Source organism: Oryzias latipes, chromosome 24 (genome assembly GCF_002234675.1).
Source record: "Oryzias latipes chromosome 24, ASM223467v1".
NCBI classification, from domain to species: Eukaryota; Metazoa; Chordata; class Actinopteri; order Beloniformes; family Adrianichthyidae; genus Oryzias; species Oryzias latipes.
The window spans coordinates 2,649,198-2,667,561 of NC_019882.2; the positions used below are offsets into that span (position 1 = coordinate 2,649,198).

General features: G+C 39.4%; 1 protein-coding gene across 4 annotated transcripts in view; it reads left to right on the forward strand.

Moving 5' to 3' along the window:
• klhl29 (kelch like family member 29) overlaps nt 1-18,364 on the forward strand; it is a 281,080-nt gene that overhangs the window by 27,488 nt on the left and 235,228 nt on the right. Inside the window, exon 1 of one of the 4 annotated variants that reach the window (XM_020714692.2) lies at nt 8,576-8,726. The exons of the other annotated variants lie outside the window; for them this stretch is intronic. The gene's annotated coding sequence lies outside the window, so the exon portion shown is untranslated. Of the gene's footprint in view, nt 1-8,575; nt 8,727-18,364 lie in introns of those variants that run through there. 4 annotated transcript variants of the gene reach the window in all.

Here is an 18,364-nt window from a genome sequence, read left to right on the forward strand (position 1 = left end):
ATTTTAATCTTTTTACCAAATCGGCCAGCTCTGGGCAGATAGGACTTCTTGTTTAGTTGTGAGAAATCAATAGCCATTACGGGAGGGAGAGAAAAAGGAGAACATGCTCGGGGAGCGATGGAGACGGGCTGCTATCCCTGTCAGTCTGACCCTGCCTGACGGCTGTCATCTCCCTTAATTGCTTTGCTAATATCATCCCCACTCAGCCTGCATCTAGGTCAGCGGGGCCCCTCTGCTGGAGCTGACTCCAGGCTGTCCTCCTTCGTGATCTTTCAGTTTTTTCCCCTCTTCAGCACAATTTTAATAAGAATTAAAACACACAGTAAGAGCGGGAAGGAGATACACCATGTCTCTTTCTAAAATGACCCAGGGTTGGATTAATCCACTACCAGGGCCTTTTTTTTCCTGGTAGAAGATAATCATTTATGCAGACAACTCTATTCTTGGATGGAAAATGGGCTCGCCAAAATTAACCTTTTTCATTTCCCTCAGGTGATGCAGGAACGTGTCGTGTGTTGTCTTCCATCTTCCTGTTGTCGCCTTTCAGGTACAGATTACAAAAGCTCCCAGTAACGGAGGAGCTTAACGTTGATAACCTCAACAAGTAAGCTACTTGATGTTTGTTTTTCTGATTATGGAGGGAGGAGCCTTCAGGCAAGCTATAGTGCACTTAAAAAATGTTATTTTGTTTACAGAGAAGTTAAGAAAGTGACAAGAAATATATTTAACTGACTTATTTAAAGTGATTTGTCAACAAGTTCACAGGTAAATCTAACATTTATATTAAAATGTGTTATTGCTTTACGTTGTTGGTTTTACAATTTCTTTTTTATTCTATCCAGAATCTTTACCTTTGTAAAGGAATAAATCGGTTGTATTTAATAATCATATTTCAGAATTGCATTTGGGAGAAATTTCAGTTTCTTTGTGAATCTCTAAGCATTTTGTGTGTTTTCTACATAACTCTTTACCTGATCACCCATTACCAGATTTTGCTGATGCAGTTCATTATACTGCAGTTGGGCTTGATAAATGTTAAAAGGGCCTCAGGAAACTTCCATGCATTAGCCTTTACCTCAAAAGCTTTAGAAATAAATTGGATGTTTGGCAGCCAGGTGTGAGGGGGATGAAGTGTCAAACATGTTAAACTGACATCAAACCCATTTCTTTCCTCCGCACCAAAGGGAAACTATAAATGATGGACAGACGTCAATCATTGCTGTCACTCCCCTTTAAATCAAATCAGAATAGGATTTTCAATAAACCCATCATATGTATACTGCAGTATTACCTTTTTTGTGCATTACTGTGTCCTATTCGGGGGTTTGCATACAGTACAAGCAGTATTAATGCCTATTTTTGAGTCTTTTATGAGTCTTTTTTGTCTATTAGATGCACTTTGTGCATTTACATTTATTTCACAAGTGTTTCTTGCCTTCGTCATTCGTCGATGTGCTCAGAAGTTCATTGAGGGTTTAAGCCGACGGGTTTTCACGTGAATTTGGTTTGAGCTGTTTGAAATTTTTGGTTGGTTGAGAATTACACATTTTACATGTATTTTATGTCGATTTTACGCAATGAATACATACATTTTCACGCAAATGTGCGTGATTTTGGGCGAGACGCTTATGCAGATTTGTGGCCTTCAACGTATGTCCAACAGACTTTTCCACGCATGTATAACTTTTCTTTCGCAAATACGGCGCACATATTATGTCAGAATTGCGTATTTGACGCACAAATCTCTAATGAATTGCATATAAACAGCGCAATAATCACGCACGGTTCATGTTCTGCGTTGATTTATGTGTTCTTTGCGTGGTTTATTCGTGATACATCTGTGAAAATTTTACGTAAGGACCAAAACTTGTCTCACTTTTTCCACATGTACAAACATATGACCAATTCTCATCAGTGTAACATGCACAAAATGTTCGTAGTGGCTGTGTGACGCGGCTTAGGGAACAGTAGCCATTTCACTGGGTCAGGTCCTGCGAAGCGTCTGGCCTAACCCGCTTTGCCCCCTCCCAGGTCCACGTTTGCTCTTTTGTCCGGGACTCTTTCCCCAGCGCCGACCTTTGTTTTTGTTCCATAGAATTGTAAAGCAGAGTTCTGGTTTTACAGCTGAGCTGTATTTTATTGCGACTTTCAGTGGAGCGATTTAAAAATAAAAAGGAAGTCCAACTCCACAATCAAAGGAGGTGCAAATATTGCAGATGTTAGAGCAACATGAAATGCAGCATAAAAGAGAAACAGATGAGGGGGTATAGTTATGATTGCATAGGCATGATTTCCCGTTTGACTCCTTGTTGAGATAATCCTGCCGCCGAGCTGTATAATTTTCTCAGCATTGACATCTCCCCTCGCAGACAAAGACCGCTCTCGAGCGCGCCTCGAGTGCGCGTAAATGCTTATCAAATTGCACTGATGAGATCACAGTTTGTCGGCATAATGGCCACTGAGTTTTGAATAATCAGCACATAAGTATAACTATGATTTAAAGCAGAATTTCCGCCCCACTTCAAGCTGTGGCACTTGAATACAACACCCAATTTAATTAGTAATTGCAGTACATATATATATATATATATATTTTAGTTTTGTTTTGTAGTGGTTGAAAGCTCGGGTTTCTTGTCCGCAGCTTTGCTCTTGTTTATGTCCACATTCCTGGCTGCAGGGCAGCCATTTTAAACAAGGTAGCAAGGCACAGACGAGGGACAAGGGGCTAGTAATTTTGTCAGCAGCAGAGCCATGAGCCAGAAACTGTCAAGACCTCATACTTTCCCCCTGCTCCCTATTTAATGGAGCATGCGAGGGCCAAGGTGTGCTGCCCCGGCTTCAGTCTGCTCAAATGGCCTCCCGTCCTTCTCCGATAGGCACAGTGGAATAAAAAGCCTAAGGTAGAGCAGCCGGAGGCAGCCTTTAGTATAAGAACCATCCTGCTGTTTGGCAATTCAGCCTCGCCACGTTCCTTTCTGCTTTTGCTTCTCTTTTGACATTTTTTCAAATCGCTGGCCCTATTTTGTGCTTACTGGAATTGCTATAGTTTGGTATTAATTTGCAACGCCTCACATGGAAGTGAAAATGAGCATTTGTAAAAGGTGCCGCTACTGCTGTTTTCCGATCCCTCCCTGTGAGACCCAACAAAGATGTTCTTTTCACAATTTTCCATCCCCTGGTGGGCTGTAATATTGTATTTATTGGCCCACAGCTCCAGATTCCACCGAGAGTCCAAAACGAAGATTCCCTTCATGGTAGAGCGGAAGTCCAGCTGTCATCCGCCATGTTTGCTTTGGAGCTCTTTTTGAGATGTTCTCCAAGGAAACATTTTATTTTTTTAGGAACGGCTATTTATGGGACATGTGCCCAGATTGCACAGATCCATGGCATCCCCATCTGAACCACATAATGAGTTTTATTTTTCTGTATTCGCTGCTTGCTCTGTCTGTACCTGCTCTTTTTGTATTGGGTTTCATTGCTTCTTGTGTTGCTCCCAACATCTTGACTTAATTAGTCATATAAAACCTCTATTTAAATAGATTTGAGCTGCACTGCCACTTAAAAAAAAGAGTAGAACCACCATGTAGCCCAGAATCTTCTAGTTTGTCGGTTTTCCAGTCAGCCTTTCTTCTCCAAAAGCAATAAAGTAGAGGAGCCATGAACCGGAGCATTTTGTCCAAGGAACTGGTTGTGTTTCCTTATAGGGAAAGGTCATCTCCAGGATTTTCTAATCCTTTGGTGCAGATTTTGCTCCAAAAGCCTTTATTTTGAAATACAGTATTTGAGACTTTGAGAAGACGCTGAGAAAAAGTGTTTAAAGGGCTACCTTTATTTTGAAAAACCTGGGATTTATTTTGTTTTAATAAACTTTTGGTTCATACGACGGAGTTTTAGAGCCAGTTTACAAAAAAAAAGTTGTTTCTCAATTATGCCTTTAAAGTCGTACATTTATGAGGAAAAAAGTCACAACTGTTAAATTACAAGAATAAAGTCATAAATTTAAGACTTTAAATCTCATATTACTTTATTTTTCCTTTGGTGGCCGTAGAACTGTCGTAGGTTTATAATCGTTTCCTTCAAAGTATATTAGTAATGTCACTCTGCTAAATTACAGTATCCTAGCTCATTGCAGCACACAAACTACGCTAATCCATGTTGAATTTTCCCAAAGCTTGAACAGCCAGGCATAAAGAACAGTTTTCCATCAGTGCATAAAAAAATCTATGACTCATCATGGGAGACGTCGCTGTTGACAACTAGATTCAAACGCTACTGTAGCACCGAAACTTCTTGAACTTTTACGTTATTAACGTAAAACCTACAGATTCTGTCGCGGCTTTACGTATTTGCTTTCCTCCGTGACAGAATCTGTCGATTTATGCTGAATGCGTAAGCACTTCCCTACTGTCACGTGTTGCATGCCAGTGCAAAGAAAAGCTGCTTTTCTTTGCTTTGGAATCCACTAGATTTAGGTTAGTTGTGTAAACGGTTGAAGTGTTATGATAATAAAGCCGTGGTGTTAAAGAGTTTCATGTATTTTTACTATTATACGCACCATTTATGGAGCAGGAAATGTGGCACAACTTACAAATCACAACCATTCTAGTGCACTGTTTTCTATCCCACTGCTGACATCAGCGTAGCCGAGGATTCTCGTTGGCCATTCTTGCTCTCCATCTTTTTTTAACATTTAAATGTTTGTGTATTTTTAATGCAGCACAGGTTTTTAAAGTTATAATCGACCAATCAGATGCCTCAATAAAAGTAGGTGGAGCCTGCCTACCCCCACATCCAATGCTCAAAACGTTTGACACATTTCACTGGAAATAAGCCTTTTTTTATGACTTCACAGCTACTCAGTCCAATCATTGAGCTTTTTACCTGACATGGTTTGTTTATTCCTCAAGTCCATTTAAAAAAATCATACGTTTCCTCTTTTTACCCTTCAAAATAAAAGCGGTTCACAACAATAGTTGACTTTAAATCTCAGCATTTGCTGCTCCGTAAAACTCGCTTATGTTTTTTTTCTTAAACTGAACTCCAATACAGCAACTTAAAGTAAATTCCACATTCAGTTCAAGCTTTGTACTATTAAATGTCATCCTAACACAACAAATCTCCATTTTGCTCTTGTTTAAAAATTAAATGTAAGGTGTTGAGAAGTAGTCTATTCTAGGAAATATTGATGATGGTATTAGAGAAGAAAATGTAATTTTTAAAGCTGTCATATTTGCTTGATTTGGGTTTTAAACTTCAAAATTGCAAATGCCAAAAGGCCAGTCACATTTGACACCCGACACCTGACTGTTATCATGAGTGGATTGGATTTGCTTCACCAACAAGGATGCGGCAATAAAATATTCACTTTTAAAAAAAGAAATAACCAATTTAGCTGCTCCCTTTACAGAAAATTGTTGTTTATTCAGTTTTCATTGGATCACATCAGGCTCAGGGCCGTGTTGTGTTCAAAAATGCTCTTAGCAAAAGAGCAAATTGCCTCGGTCCGTTCTTGATTATTTCATATTGAGAGCTGTAGATAAAGCGCAGATGGAATTTCAGCACATGGAGCTTGTCTGAAATAAATCCCTCTCACAGAAAGGGACAGCAGTGTTAGCCTTTGGTACCTGCTGGGCTTTACTTCAAAAAGAAAATACATTCCAGGGTTTCACCGTCTCTGCTGACAGGGCCGTTTAAAAGGTTTAAACCCCCGTAAACTTTAGGATGTGGCAGGATACTAGTTAAAGCCGAATAATAGACTTAAATAGAAGATGCTATTTTTGGGTATATATCTGTGCAGTAAGACTTGACTTAAGTGTTCGTCACATATGTTTTAGGGTTGTCTGGGTTTGTGGAGGGTTGTAGAGAGGAGTGGCTGCATCTTAAAAGTCTTACAGTTTCTTTGTGGTGCCTTAAGGGACGTCATGAAAATGAAACATACCATTGTCGTGCGTGGAAAGTGTATCGTGAGAGTATTTGTAAGAATAATCAAAGTTCCGGGCATGGGTGAGGCTGTCATACGGTGTCCTTCTCTAGTTGTTCGTAAGTTGTGCATACTGTTCCCTTAGTGACTGCACAGGGTCGGCACGTGATACGATGTACACACAAATGCACCCTTACTTACCCCTACGTGTTGTATAAGTGTTCACTATGACCTGTCACTGTCCGTACAAAAATTGTGCATGAACATTTTCGCTGTACAGGTTCACTGAGCGCTCTATGAACTTGGTATTTAGTGAGATGTGCTGACATGTACCTGCGTACATGTTTGCTGATTTCTCGCCCGCAGACAGACCGCCCATTTCCACCGGTGAGGACAGTTGGGACTAAGACGTAAGACTCCAGTCGTGAAAAAAAACAAGGACTATTTGTATCCTTTAGCTGTTGCCGTGATGTAGCAGAAAATCTTGGTTTTGCAGTTTTCTGCCCTCTGAGCCAGAGTTGGTAACTTGACAAACAGAGATTTCAGACTTGACAACTGAAGACCTGAAGTTTGGAACTCGTGAACACCTTGAATGCCTCCACCAGATCTGTGGTTGAGAATTATGCAGTTTATGCGAAGTGGCACCTTGAATGCCTGCTACTTCTTTTACAGAGAGCTACATTATAAACTCCTGAATTACAGATATCTGCAGTGAAAATATTAAAGTGCAGCATAAACATACTGAGAAAAGTAGATAAAAATAACTGCATGAAAGACCTATTGGAGACACTCAGACTTTGCTTTCAGACGGCCTTGTCTGAGCGCACCTATGGAAGGATTTCTGTGAGCCGTCGGTGCTTTTTTTCAGTGGCTGCAGACATTTTTGAAGATTACTGTTATTTAACCTCAACGAAAAGTTTCTGGTGTGTGCGAACGTGCAGTTGTGTTTTTATTTATGGCCATGAGCTTTTCTGTAAGATAAACTTCTTTGTGCTGAAGCTCTTAGGGGAAGTCGCTGCTGCACGTGTTCACATTAGCCCTTGTGCTATCCTAGGCACGTTAACATTGGGAGTGGGGTCATCTAGACCCACTAGACAGTGCGCTGAACTTTTTTTCTTCAATGATTTGTGATCTTCACTGGTGTCCATGGATTACATGAAATCTTTCCACCTTTATCCACCTTTGTCATGCTAGGTGTAACACGGATCTAAGGATCGGGTCATCTAGACCCCATAGGATAGCACAAGGGTTAGAGGTGTTGATGGTTCCTGGTAGCATGGCTGGCTTTTTTTGGGTTTATCCGTGAACTATTTCACATTTACATCTTTACCTTCATCAGATAAACACTTTTTACAGTAGAGTCTTTCATTATTCTTTAAAAGTTGAATTTTTGGATACAGCATTTACTTTTATGAGTTTACCTATTTAGTTGAACTGGAATGGAAACACATTTATTTCGAATATATATAAATATTAAAAAAAACACACACACTAAAGAGAGAGAATATAAAGAAAACGTTCACGCTCAAGAAAAAAAAAATCACCGTTATAAACACAAACAGAAATTATTTTCTCTTTTTTTTCCTTTTTTCTTTTTATATATGAAAACATATATTATAAACAATTATACATATTCGAAAAGGAGTGAGAAGTATAAACTTATATAAACTCAACCCCTCTTCCTCATCAATATTAATTACATTAGCAAGCAGCTTCTTTATTTATATACAATATTTTATAATATAATCTATGTAGCTATAAAGTATAATAATTTTCATATAGAGTACTGTCATAAATACTGAGTATGAATTATTATTGAAAAATACTATGCGCATATTAAAATAAGAATAATACCTATTTTTACACATGTGTACTTACATACATATATACATCTAATATCCATGCGATATATTTGAATATCGTTTTAAAATCATATTTTTATATCTTATTTTAAACAGTTTTATGTTTGGACATTGCTTTATTTCATCTTCTATACTGTTTCACGGTTTTGCTCCACAAATAGAAACACTGAAACATCTTCTTGGGTGAATTAAAACTTTTAAAGAAATTAAAAACCTTTTTTGGTAATGGCTTTACATTTATATACACGATAAAAGGCGATGTAGTTATCTCCAATTTATACAACTTCGTTAAAATGAAAATAATTTACATTTTTGAAACATTACAACTAATAACAATTAAAAAATAGTTGAATTAAAACACGGCAAATCCAAATCCAGGGCAGAGAAAACATTTTTTTGTCTAAACAGCCTAAACTAAAACAGACTATTATTTTAATCTGATTATGTTATAATACAGTTTGGTTGGTAAACTATCATTCCTAAAAAACTACATATTATCAATTTCTGTCCGACGATACAGACCTGATTGTAAAGTGTTTCACCGCCATTGCTCTTCTCTGTCTTGTGATGATATATGTTTTTAACCCTTTGCAGGTATTGTCCCGGTTTGGGTTTCTTTGCCTTTGTTTCTATTTTGGTTCTATCATGTTTGGAGTTTCTGTTTCCTGTTTTATTTTGAAGGGTTCCTGTATTGTGTTAGTTCTAGTTTTACTTCCTGGTCCCAATCTGTCCTGATTGTTCTCACCTGTGTCTTGTCTTTGCTGGTCCGTACATCCTTATTCCCTGTTTGTTTTGCTAGTTCTAGTTGTTAGTTTGGCTTCCCTGCTCTGCAGCAGTTTTTGGTTATTTCGAGGATAAAAACAGTTTGGTTGACTTGGAACCTCCTGCCTCCTCATGTCTGCGTTTGGGTCATTCCTCAACCCCCACCACCACCAAAGTGACAGGTATATATTAGTCCTGTTTCATTTTTGACACACACTAATCTATAAAACATTTCTTTTTTAGCCAACATGGATTCAAGTCATTTTGGTTTCTGCATTTAGCTAAAACTTGAATTTTGTCATGCTCCTTGTAGAGCAATAAACTTTATAATAGTACTTTATAATAAAATCTGTTTCTTTAGAAGAATTTTGTCCAGAGGATCACTCAATAGTCTGATACCACAGTGCATTGTGGGCAGTTTCCCTAAAATAGTTTTTGTTTTGACTGAACACCTATATGATATAAAACCAGCAAAAACCCTTTTATTTTGCTGCTTATTCGTAAAGCCGTGCAGCTCAGGTGCTTTCATGGGTAAAAAGTCTCACAATGACAGTCTGTGGGCGTCAAAACTCTCCTGTTTTAAAACAAAATAAATGGAGTATTTTAAAGAGTTATAGTTAACATTTCAAAAAGTGCTGAAGTGGGTGACTCACTGCACATGTGGTCTATTTATCAAAAGAGTGGATATGCGGAGCACAGCCTCAGCTTTGTGTGCCGTATTTTAGACATAGACGCGATCTAACAATTCCACACTAATGCTCCTTCACAGTTTGACAGAAAATAGCCAGCTTCTATAAATGTTTCATCATCACCTTGGATTCATCAGACGTGAATTGGCGTGCGTGTTAAATAATAAAGCAATATCACCCATTCTATGACTTGTGATGTTTGAAACCCCCGTGACCCCTGTGGCCCAGGCAGAGCAGTTCAGCACATGTGATATTTAATGAATGAGCAACAGGATTATTCTTTCTCCCAAAGTCTGGAGGTCATGTTAGGTAGATGTGTTTCAAATTGTATTTTATGATCAGACTAATGAAAGTACCCACACTTTTTTTAATGTGTGCAGCTAAAAGCTTTATTATCTCCTTCCAGACCAATTTCAGCCGTTGTGGACGGACAAGTAGACTGACTCTATGAAGACTCTCATTCATCCAGGTTGGTTCCATTGTAGTAGGTGTAGGGGTTGTCATCTGGACTTGGTTATTAAAGTTAGAAGACGTTTCGCCTCTTATCCAAGAGGCTTTGTCAATTCTGAATTAGCTGGTCTAAGAGCTGGTATATATATGCGTCCATGGGGGAGGAGTCAGACCTGAAACTGGAGGTATTGTCCACTTAGCATACATGTTTTCTGGTCGTTAATAGTCCTTTGTCCTCAGCTGAGGGTTGGAGAGCCAGTGACTCGCTCTCCACATTGGTCCTCTCTTTCAGCGGTTAACGACTCAGGTGGAACTGCTTTGGTTTGTTTAGGTTTCAAGACACTGCCGTAGATGGATGGAAGAATAAACCTGAGACCACCGTTCTTATTAAGAGAAGGTTCATCCTTCTTGTCAAAGATGGCTTCTTTCACTCCTCGCTCAAACCATCCTTTCTCTCTGGCTAGAATTCGGACTTCACTGTCCTCGAATGAGTGGTTTGTGGCCTTCAGGTGGAGGTGCACTGCAGACCCAGGTCCACTTGGGTTGGCTCTGCGATGTTGGTAAAGCTGCTTGTGTAGAGGTTGTTTGGTTTCTCCTATATACTGTTCATTGCAGTTCTCTTTGCAGTGGATAGAGTACACAACATTACTCTGTTTGTAGCTGGGAATTTTGTCCTTTGGATGAACCAGTTTTTGTCTGAGGGTATTAACAGGTTTGAGATGAACTGGGATGTTATGTTGTCTGAAAATCATTTTAAGTTTTTCAGACAGACCTGTGATATACGGAATGGAAATACTGTTCCGTTTCGGCTCTTGTTCCTTCTTGTCTTGTTTTCCTGTATGTTGGGATCTGGTGAATGCCCACTTGGGATATCCACAGGTTCGGAGGGCTTGGTGGATATGTTGCTCTTCCTTCTTCTTTCCGTCAGAGCTTGTGGGCACCTCCTGGGCTCTGTGTTGTAACGTCCTGATAATGCCTAGTTTGTGCTGTAAAGGGTGGTTTGAATCAAATAACAGGTACTGATCTGTGTGAGTAGGCTTCCTGTACACTTCAACCTGGAGCTGTCTGTCCTCTCCAATGATCACTGCACAGTCTAGAAGGCTAAGGTGTTCTCCTTTGTGTCTTCCCTGGTGAACTTTATGTTCTTGTCTACTGCGTTGATATGATCTGTGAAAGTCTCCACTTCTTGGCTTTTGATCTTGACCCAAGTGTCGTCCACATATCTGAACCAGTGGCTTGGAGTGGTACCTGGGAAAGAGTCCAGGGCTCTTCTCTCGACTTCTTCCATGTACAAATTGGCCACAATGGGTGATATTGGGTGATATCTACTACAAGTAGACTGAGGTTTTTATCCGTCCCCTATCCGATTTGATTTTTAGTATCTACCAACGATCTGATACTTTTGTACAGCAATAATAATAAAAAACAGATTTTGGTTTCCCCCTATTTTCTATTTGTTTGACCTAAACACTTAAACAGAGAACTCCCAAAGTCCAAAGGTTTATTGTACTTTAATGTAAAAACGACATCACAGCGGACAGCACGTATGTGATGACAGCAAAAACAGATCATTCCAGTCCAATGTGTGTAAACACTTTGAATTTAGCAAAGTCATGTGACCATCCATTGTCTGGAATGTTCTAAGATTGTTCCCTTTGGATTCTTTGGATGTGGAAAAACAACAGTGGGCTGAACTTTAGGAAACTAAAATGTGAATGGATTTGACATTCATTCTAGTTTACTTTTTTGTTTGGACACATATTTAATTTACACTTGATTATCTTGAAGAAATAGAAGGAATCTGCACTTTCCAGTACCAAGTATCTCTCTCTGAGTCACTTTGGTTGAAGTTTTGCTTCTGGATTGATCTTAGGTTAGTAAATTGGATCCAATGGGATCATTTAAAATGAACCAAAATCAAAGGGAAATTTGTGGCAACGACAAATATTGAATTGAATCATTGCTGAAATAAATCGTTACACCTCTATCCAATACCGATCGAGTCTGAAGCTACATGATCGGGCCTGATTTCTGATTATGTGATCGGATCAGGACATCCCTAAGGACAAGTGCCTTGTCCCGGGTCCTCTGTCTGGTCTCATTTCTGTCTGATCAAACTTCCTGTTCTTGCCATTGACGACATCTGAGAACTGGACCAACTGAGTGTAGAGGCTGTGTCACATCCACTACGTACATTTTGTGCATTTTCCACAGATAAAATTTCGGTCTTTGGTGATACACGCGTGATTGCATTGCGTTCGTCATTCATCAATATGTGCAGGTGTCCGTCGAGTTTACACGTTCAAGTTGCGAATCACTGATGAATTGCATATAAACTTTGCAATAGTCACACACGGTTCATGTTCTACATTGATTTGCGTCTTCTTTGCCTGGTTTATTCGTACTACTTCCGTGGTTTTAACGTGGTTCATTCGTAATGTGTAAAAAATCACGTAAAGACCACAGCTTGTCTTAGTTTCTCCACGTATATTCACTTTTGACCAATTTTCATACGTGCAAATTGCACAATATGTGCGTAGTGGCTGTGCGACACGTCACACAAAAAAAATGGTTAAATTCCAACCAAGTGAAGTCAATCCAGTGGCCATTTTGTCTTGATATGGACGCTGCCAAGTTGGAACCAGGCGTCGTCAGGAAGCGGTTGTCTTATGGGTCCTGCTCAAACGTTTAAATAAACAAAAGCAGAGGACGACTGACGACTTACGGAGTCACCATAACAACTAATTAGTGCTCTGACTCAGAACAGGTTTGTTATGTGATTAATTATTAGCATCGTGTGATTGGTTGACTTGAGTGAAACGGCAGGTCTGTTTTCGCTCAGAGCAGCTGTTCGTCTTTAGTATCCTCATGGCTAAGATTTAATATGAGATTCACTCGGCAATTTCTAGTTTATTACTGTTGGGTGCCCGATAGTCCCTGATAAGATTAAGCAATGTCCATAAATCATTGCGGCGCCATGTGAGCGGCAGCGGTCAGTGGGCTGAGCGTCTACATCTGCAATTGCTCACCCTCGAGCGCTTCATATGAAAGTTTCCACCAACACTTGCTGTGTGTTTCCGGTTGTGTATGTCGTCAGTTTGTAATGCGATTGTGGGGGAAAACTATCACCTCCAATCGAGTTTTTGTTAAGAGACGCCAGAAAGGCATTTTTATGTGTATGAATTGCTTTTAAATCTCACCAGACTTCTAGTTTTTCCTGAGGAAGTCCTCCTTTTTTATTTATTTATTTTTACACATTTTCAAAATGTTTATAGTTTTTCAGCTCAAAATAGCAGAATTACATTAAAAACACTCTTAAATCGACATTAAGGGTAGTTTGGACCTGGCAGACTTTTCTTCTCCCACGCTTCGCACATATATGAGGAGCTGATGAATTATGCATGGTTTATGCTGGAAACAGTCAAATCAATAAAAAATGCTCAGCTTTAGCCCTGACCAGAAGTGCAGTGCAGATTTTGCAATATAGTGCAAGTATATGGAGGCTACCGTACGACACATAGGCTGAAAGGGTAAGAGCCCAATAGGGAGCATCTCTTCACACGCCAGCTTATTGTTAGTTTTCTCACGCTGAGTGGGAATGGACTAATGGACGGACTGCAGGTCCATGTGCCCATGTCCGCATCATGCTCGCCTCGTCTCCGGTGAGGATACACACACCAAAGCCTGACGGATGAAAATGTTACCCGTGTAATCTGTTTGGACTGGTGCTGTCAAGGTACAGATAAACTGGCTACGATCAATAAACTCCTTCTTCACTCCTGTTTGTGCAACCTTTCATGCGAAAAAGGTCAGATGTGGTCCAGTCTTTCACCTGCTAATTGTTCAGAGCGCCTCACTTCTGTTTCCGGGGACCGAGGAGTGCCGGGAGCGCCTCTTCATCGCCATCTACCTGGTTTCTGCTGCATGGTTTCTTTCTTTACAGTGCTGTCCTAACCTCCAGTTTCAAGTTTGATGTCAACCGATGACTGGAGACAGTTGAACACGCAGATTGGCACACAACTCTTTTTCTTCCTATTGAAGTCGGTGTCCTGTTTCTCTTTGACAAAGGCGCAAAGCTGGAGGAGGAGCAGGATCTGACTCAGCAAAAAACAAAGAGGACAAACTAAAAAGAAAAGTTGTTTCCAATCTTCCTACAATTCCATTTCATTGTTTTTGTCCCTAGAAAGCATCACAGGATGTTTAGAATCTTGAGTTATAAAAGAACAGCTTCCAAATCTGCTGGCAAACTCAGTTTATTTAGATTTAGAGGATATAAAGCTAGAAAAGGCTTTAGTCCTCTCGCCACCAAAGGAGATTTAGCATATTTAGAAAATGGATACAATTTAATAAAATGCTGTAATATAGATTTTGGAAAACAGTCTGTAATCCAAACAAACCCTGAGTTTAGCTCAAAGCATCGTCCCTTCAGTTAACCTCCCAGTCTGATCATATTTGATCAATTTTCAAAGCAGTGGTCTCTTAATTATGATGCTGTTTTTAGTCAAAATCAAACAACTGTGTCGTCTTCTAGGACATAGTTTCTGCAAAGTGGCAGGAATCCATTAAGCTTGGTTCACACAATTTGCAATTCAGTGACCATTTTCCATGAAAAGTTTTCCATGAAAAATGCACTTTAACTTGCGTTAAAGTGCATTTTTTGGCTTCTGCGTTCAAAATCTCTGCCGTTTGAGCGTTGCTATGCTAGTTACTACGACCATTTTCGGGCTCTACGAACAGAACGTGCTGCAATTTATCTGGCGTTGAAAGGTACACCCGTTAAAAGATCAAACAATCAGGGGCTCGGATTTGGTATTGACTTATGGATGGCGTCCCCCTTATATACACTGACGTGTCAACTTTTTAAAATTGATTATGAAGGAGAAATATGATAATTGCTTGACGCCAACTCTGTCACATCGGAATAGAGCTGTGAAAGAAAAAGCTTCCAACTGTAGGTGGTGGCCATGCGCTAGGAAACACTGGAAGAAGAAGAAGAAGCTCTTTTTTCTTGTCCAGCATGAACACCACATGCTAAACGTGTTTTCAAAGATACCCTAAAAGCGCATTACATGCCTGGTGCGAACGTGTCATTAGAAATTTTCCTCTGAGTTGTGGGCGAGACGTTAGCCCCCCATTACACACTTGACAGCTAGCTTACAGCCCATCAAAACCTAACATTACAGAAACAACCAAAAGGCGATTAAAAATTAACCCCGCCCCCCTTTCCCATCCCTGTCGGATCGGTGAGCTTGTGCCCCCCCCCCCCCCAGTGGTTTTTGTCACCTGGGGGGGGGGGGGGGGACTTAAATACATCACAAAGAAGCTCTTCTTCCGTCAGTATTTTTCCTGTTTTATTTGAGTAAAGAAATACTCAATTTTCCGCTTTTTTTTCTCTCTCAATGTCCTACACTATTCTCTCTGGAGTGAGTCTTTGAATAAAAAAGTTTTGCCATTTTTTTTCCTGCATCCACTTTTTTTTTTTAGTCGGGATGACTGATGGATGGATAAGAGTAACGGAGAGCAGGAGGAGAGTGACCTTGACATTCATGTCAGGATGTGTGGAAAAATAACCAGTGGTGGCGTGGCGTGCCTCTTCTGATGGAGAGCGATGAGAGTCATCGATGTGAGTGTTGAGGTTGTGCATCAGTCCTTTTTGTTCACATCCTTTTATTTGCTTTACTCCTGAGCGGCACAGTTTTAAAATGGCAGCCTTTTCAACGTGAACTAAACGCGACAAAAGCCTTTTGTTGGTTTACCGCCGTAAAGTTTTTGCATAAAAGTCGCTCCATTTTTGAAGAAACAAACTCAAAATTTTCAACCTGTAGCTCATGCAGAGTAAACATGCTTTTTTTTGTGACGTGGTGCTGCACAGCTGGACTACAGCAACCAATCACCTTTTTCTGTGTTTCTTATTTTATTTTTATTTATTGACATTGTGGCGCCTGGGGTTTTTCATTTGGGACCGAACCAGCAGCGACGCAGGGTATTAGCAGCAGGGATGCAGATGTCACAAAGCTTTGCAGTGTTAGCAGTCAACCCAACAGTCGCCGTGACATTCAGCAGTTTGGAAATGGCATTTGTGACATTCACTGAGTGAGAGTAATATATTCACCTCGCTCGGGCTCATCTAGACCTCACCAGAACAGACAGCTGCTATAAAGGCTACCTGCACCAAGAATTCTCGCGCTGTCAACAGCCTCCTGTCGCCGGGATGCGGGATTTTTATCACCCCCGGATGGAGTGAAATGCCACCGATACAAGGCTCCTGCTTCATTTTGAGCTGCTAGTATATGTGTTCTTCATGTTTATTTTAATGCCAACACGTGTGATGTACATAGATTTTTCACAGTGTGACATTTACGAGCTGTTTTTCCAGGCATCGCGGTGGAGCAAGGTAGATTCACTTTAACCTGCCCCTAAATGTGGCGAGATTTGACAGCAGGCTATTACTTTCTGACATATTGCAATGCCTGTGTCATATAGCATTTAATTCAAATGGAGGTGGGGGGGCATGCAGGCGTTTTTACATTCAGCTTGTCACAAAAGGGCACTTAACATCTTTTCCTTTCTTATTCTTTGTTAGTTGAGAAAATGGCGATCATTCCATTCTCAGAAAGGCGTGAGATGCTGAAGTGTTTATCACCTCTGTTTAGTGGAAGGAATCCGGCTGAACCTAAAGAACATGAACTGAAATGCAAATAACACGTATTTACTTTAGGGAAAAGTTGCACAAATGTGAAAATAACAAACAAATTCCAACTTCTTAAAGACCTAAAGACAGAGAGGTAGCATAAAAATAGGAAAAGAACACTAATCTTAAAAAAGAAATACCTAGAAAGTAGTAAAATTATCGGTCCATTTTTACTTAACAAGAAATCTAAGAATAAAATATCAAAATCTATACATCTCCACAGAAACATTTAAAAAGGGTGAAGCAAGCTAAAAAACTCAAACTGAATGTTTTACAGCTCAATAATTTTCTTTGCCACTTCTAAGCAAATAGTTTGAATGTTTTCAGTTTTTATGAACCTAATTGTTGTTTATTTTGATTAACAAAAAAACGTGCAATAAGTGGAAATGATTCATTGTGAACAAAATCTTAGTGCATCTTAAATCCTCATCAAAGTACAACCAGGACTTATCCTTAGAGCAGAAATCTACATTTTTCTTTCTAAAATAATGATCAAAAATTACAGAGAAATTTTGGTATTTTTATTTTTTTTGGAGTCTTAAATGAAAAGTTTCTATTATCAAGAGTTTGGAACAAAATGATTTGAACTCATTTTAATAGGAATTTAATTATTTTGAGATCCAAGCTCCTAATGAGATTCAAAATTGGGCCGATTTTGAGAAAAGCTTGAAAAAGGTGTAGAGCAAGCCTCAAAGCTCGTTTGCAGAGTTTGCAGTGTAAACTCAAGGATCTATGCATATAATGTACACATACTTACATTTTTTCAAAAACGGGTTACAATATATCTTTAAAGAACTCAAGTAGGGTAAGCAGCGTATACTATAAATCAAGTAGACGGTACCCAGACAGAAGAGATGGTGTTACCGAGTTCTTTAGACATGTTTCCGATGAAAATGGAACTTTTGGGATCTTTAACAAGTCCTTGTGGTATTCTTCTGATGATGGAGGACATTTATAAAGAAGATTTAGGCGAAAATTTCATGTCTGTGATGTAGAAAATATGCTGGGCGGGACTTTGATTTTTTTTCAATGAACTCCTGCTGTTTGGCAGAAACCATGTCTTTAAAAAACACAGGCTTTTTTTGGCTAGAAGGCATAATCCTAATTAAAAGACCACTAGGAACATACAGCAGATCAACAGATGATCAAAGTGGAAATTTAAGCCCTGCACCTTCTTTCGTCTTCCAGTTGTGTTCTTTTCTTACGTTTTTTTTTAAGGCAAGTGTTTTTCCAATAACTCTTCAGGAATCCTCTTTTGGTGCAAAAAGTAAATATTTTCTAGAATAAAGCAAAAAAACAAAATCATCTCTTTAAAGGTTGCATTGAAGCTTGACCCCTCAGAAGCAAAGTTTCAACTTTTCTTGAAGAAAAAAGCACACTTTTATTGGGTTTTAGTGTTTGTCAAAGTAGTTAAAACAGCATTATTCTGGTTTAGCAATTCTCCCCATTTACAGCTGCATCTCTGCCCAAGGAAACTGATCCATGTATTGATTGCTCAGCTTCACTCCGATATCTTATTACTCTGAAGTACAGGAGACAACTTTTTTCAGGTTTCCTTTATTAAATCATGCACATCCAAAGCGGCCACTTCTCTGGAGTTGGAGATTGTTTTTTTTTTATTCTTGCTGACAGCCATCAAGTCGGCAGTAATGTTAAGGCAAGGCAAGGCAAGTTTATTTGTATAGCACAATTCGTACACAAAGTAATTCAAGGTGCTTCACAAAACAGAAAAATGCATTAAAATCACAATACATCATAGAAATAATCAACGTAAAGCAGCTCTGTACCCGGTAGATTCTCAAATTTGAAATGTTTGCTATTAGGGCTATTAAAACCTACTTTTTGATGTAAAAACCCTCCATAATCCTCCTTTTTTTTAGCATCTAGTTGATATTTTCTCACTTGGATTGATTTTCTGACAACACACTCTGTGAATCAAGTGTTTTGCAGCATCCAAGTCTTTCAAATGTCAGATTTCTTGTATCCTTGA